Below are 4,717 nucleotides of genomic sequence, written 5' to 3' on the forward strand. Positions count from 1 at the left end.
GTATTGATTAACCAATATGTTAATAGGAAAATGCAGGTTCTCAACCACAACCTGTGACTTCTTCATAGACATTTCAATTTTGGTTTATATTCAACCATGTTCTATACACCTTAAAATGGCTTAGATTGCTATTCAGCTATCTCATGCCTATTTTAGTTTTAGTATTTAGCAGTTTTTAGCATTGAAGCACGTTTTTGCTGAACCTGGCTGTTTTTCAGGTGGTCTAACTCTATAATTGTAACAGGATATATGTCAACAGTTTAGGTGAGCATGTTTAGGAGGGGTGTGCAGAGAAATCTTCCATACCCCAGTTAGGAGTAACTAATCTTTGTGTCCCACCCAGTGAGTTATAAGTGCATCCCCGCTGACCGTATCCTGTCTGTTTCTAAGCTTTCCTTGTTGTTCTCTGTCTATCTATTCTAGGTTTGTTTGTTTGTTTGTTTGTTTTGAGGGGTTTCTGGAGTGCTCCTGATGGTTATTACGAGGAGGGGTGGGGACCCAAAATTGGAAGCAGACAAGGACCAGAGAAAGCTCCTTTCCCTAGTCCTAAAGGAATTTTACATTTCTTTTGTTTCTGTGGACCGCTCAGGGATCCTGGTTGTTGTTCCAATGACCTTGGATCCTGCAAGGCAGGATTTGGGCTTCTTCCATCCCATGTGGTAGATCCAATTGGGGGTGAGTGACCTCAGAGTTCTTGGTCTCCGAAGGCACTCCATTTCCCCGTGGTCTCCTTGGCAGTAGGAATGTAGTCCTCGGTGCTCATACTGATAGTCCTTGGTGAGGATCTAGGAGTCTTCAGGGTTGGGATAAAAGCCTCCTTCTGTCCCCCTGCTCCACTCTGGGGACCCCTCCCTGCTCTATGCAAATGACCTCCTGTTAAGAGGTTGTTAGGATTACCCCTGATTCCCTCATTTGCCTTTGTAGTTTTGCTATTGTCTAATGCTAATTCGAGTCTGTTGTCTATGAGTTACCAGTTATGATCCTGATAGGTTATATTTCCCGTCTTCCTCACACCTTCTAGGGTGATGTAAGATTTCTCTGCTCTCCCTCCCCATTTCCAAGTATCATAGGGTCTTACAAATACATTAGGTTTTACAATTCTTTGATGTAGATCATAAGCAATCTGCCTCATATCATTGGTTACTTCACAATATCTTATTGTATGAGATACAGGCTGTTTGGGGTTGAGATAATATTACTGTTTTTTGGATTGACATCATTTCATAACAGCCACATCGATCACAATAACAACAACAACAACATCAACAACAAATTGTAGCACCCTGCTAAAATAATGTGCCACTGAGTAAGCAACACATGCTTAACTAAAAGGAAACACAGAAGTCTTTTGGGAAATGTGATGCCATTATATACTTCATGAGCACTGGATGAATTCTACTAGAGAATAGAGATTATTTGGAAGCAAACAAACTGACATAAAAACATCAAAACATATGAGATACAGCCAAAAGAGCAAACAGACAATCACCAAAAAAAAAAAAAAAAAGTATAGATTGGACTGTTGGAGTTACACTAGAAAAGTAAATTCTTTTTTTTTTTTTTTTTTTAAAGATTTATTCATTTTATTACAGCCAGATATACAGAGACGAGAAGAGACAGAGAGGAAGATCTTCCGTCCGATGACTCACTCCCCAAGTGAGTCGCAACGGGCCGATGCGCGCCGATCCGATGCCGGGAACCTGGAACCTCCTCCGAGTCTCCCACGCGGGTGCAGTGTCCCAAGGCATTGGGCCGTCCTCGACTGCTTTCCCAGGCCACAAGCAGGGAGGTGGATGGGAAGTGGAGCTGCCGGGATTAGAACCGGCGCCCATATGGGATCCCGGGGCTTTCAAGGCGAGGACTTTAGCCGCTAGGCCACGCCGCCGGGCCCTAGAAAAGTAAATTCTTGACAACTTTATGTTCTGCCAAGTTTTCAGTGAGAGTGTAAGCAATATAAACTTCATATCTATTGAGAAAAAAGCCTTTGTCAGTTCAGGTCTTGGTCTCTTCGATCTTCCATCCCCAGAGGTGACTAAGTCTTAGTACTGTCTGATGATTGATGTTTGTGATGGCTTAAACTGTATTTTGTAGTAATGTGGTATCACAGTGAATCAAGCTGCTACCTGCATATGGGTTCAAGATGTGGCTGGTACTGTGGCAGTTCTACTCCTCACTAGGAAATCTGGGAAAGCAGCCTAACATGTCCCAAATGCTTGGGTTCCTGCCCCCTCGCCCCTTTTGGGACACCCAGAAGAAGCTCTAATTTCCTTGTGTTGGTTTGGCCCAGAAAGTGCTGCCATATATGGAGTGAATCAGAAGATTGATACCTTTCTCCCTGCCTTCAAATAAATAAATAAACCTTAAAAATGTCTTTATTTTTTTCTAATATTTTTTTCTTTGTGTTACTTGTATAGTTCATAATCAGAGTTCAAAAGTAAGACACGGAGATCTTCCATCTACTGGCTCACTTTCTAAAATAACCAGTATTGCACCAAGCTGAGTCCAGGAGCCTGCAGCTTCCTCCAGGTCTTGCATGTGGGTGATCAGGGCCCAGGCACTTGGATGATCTTCCACTGCTTTTACCAGGAAATGAACAGAGAGCTGGGTTGGAAGTGGAACAGCTCATTCCATATGGGATGCAGATGTTGCAGTTGGCAGCTTTACATATTGTACCCCAATGCTGGCCTTTGCTTTTGTTTTTGATACTGATGGCAACATTTTTCTTGCTTTTTATTTCTGGCATGCTAATTATGTCAGGTGTTTTGCATATGGGTTATTATACTTATGTTAGAAATTGCTGATAAATTCTGATGGTGTATGAAGTACTGTGAGGGTTAAAAGATTGGAGTCTAACATTTCCTCCATGTACACTTATTTTGTGTTTCTCTAGAATTCAGCTTGACTTTATCTCCTTCATGTGGTGTTAACAGAGATCTCTGATCACATTGCTAAGTAGCAGTTCCTACTGGCTTGGCACTGATACTGAATCACTAACTTGTCCTGATCACTGCCAGTCGGTGTGTACCTTCCTTTGCTGTTTTGTGAGATTTTCCTTCAACACTGTGCTGCTCGGGCCCGGCGGCATGGCCTAGCGGCTAAAGTCCTCACCTTAAAAGCCTCGAGATCCCATATGGGTGCTGGTTCTAATCCCGGCAGCTCCACTTCCCATCCACCTCCCTGCTTGTGGCCTGGGAAAGCAGTTGAGGACGGCCCAATGCATTGGGACACTGCACCCGCGTGGGAGACCCGGAAGAGGTTCCAGGTTCCTGGCATTAGATCGGTGTGCACCAGCCCGTTACGGCTCACTTGGGGAGTGAATCATCGGATGGAAGATCTTCCTCTCTGTCTCTCCTCCTCTGTGTATATCTGGCTGTAATAAAATGAATAAATCTTTTAAAAAAAAAAACAATGCGCTGCTCTACTTAGAATCACTGGGAAGAAGCTTGTGGCACTCAAAATTGCGTGTGAAAAGCTGAACCAAACAACCATGCTTATTCTTGTTTTTAAATGATTTCTTTTTCTCTTATCATTTTAAATTTAGTTTTTATTATTTCATTTATACAAGTCATGGAGACAGACTGATTGACCTTCCATCTGCTGGTTAACTCCTTCAAGTGCTGCAAGATTGTGAAAAGGTCAGATCAAAAACAGGAGCCAGGAATGAAATCTCTGTCCATTTTAGCAGGTGCAATGATTCACGTATGTGAAAAATTCCCTGCCTGCTTCCAGGGAGTGCGTTAGCAGCAAGATGGAATTAGTTCTGGAGCGATAACACAAACACAGGGAGTCCAGTGTAGGCTGAGCGTCTCTTAAGCAGTTTCTCATCCAGTCTAGTAGATGTCCATGACTCCTCATTATAACTGAACATCTTATAGGATTGCATTTTCTGTCCTTTGTTAAGATACCAAGGATATGTGTCTCCTAAACTTTTGTTTAGGTAGTTTGCCTCATGTCTGCAATGAACATTTGCAAATAATACAAAACAAATTTTAATGATTTTTTAAAAGAATTACTTTATTCTTATTACAAAGTCAGATATAATGAGAGGAGGAGAGATAGAGAGGAAGTGGAACTGCCAGGACTAGAACCAGCAGCCATATGGGATCAAGGCAAGGACCTTAGCCACTAGGCCATGCTGCCGAGCCCAATGATTTTTTTTTTTTTTGTAGGAAAGTCAGATTTACAGAGAGAAGGATAGACAGAAAGATCTTCCTTTCACTGATTCTCTACCCAAGTGGGATCAATTTGCTCAAGCCGGAGCTGAAGCAATCTGAAACTAGGAGCTAGGAGCTTCTTCTAGTTCTCGTATATGGATACAGTGAACCAAAGGTTTGGCCCATCTGCTATTGCTTTCAGACCACAAGCAGCTAGGTTACTAGGATGTGGAGCAACTGAGATATGAACTGGTAGCTCTATTGTGATCCCAGTGTGTGCAAGGTGAAGACCTCAGCCTTAGTCTACTGTTCCTGTCCCTAAACCCAGTTTTAAATAATACACCACTATTTTTTAAGAAGTTCAGGTATCTGTCATTCCTTTCACTTGATCTTAGCCAAAAGTCCGAGAAGCGATTGTCATTCCTTTCATGTATTGTGTATTATATCAATTTTGTTCTTTGTTGGTAGTATCATTTTCTTTTTTTTTTAAAAGATTTTATTATTATTGGAAAGCTGGATATACACAGAGGAGGAGAGACAGAGAGGAAGATCTTCCATCCGAT

Source organism: Ochotona princeps, chromosome 12, assembly GCF_030435755.1.
Source record: "Ochotona princeps isolate mOchPri1 chromosome 12, mOchPri1.hap1, whole genome shotgun sequence".
NCBI classification, from domain to species: Eukaryota; Metazoa; Chordata; class Mammalia; order Lagomorpha; family Ochotonidae; genus Ochotona; species Ochotona princeps.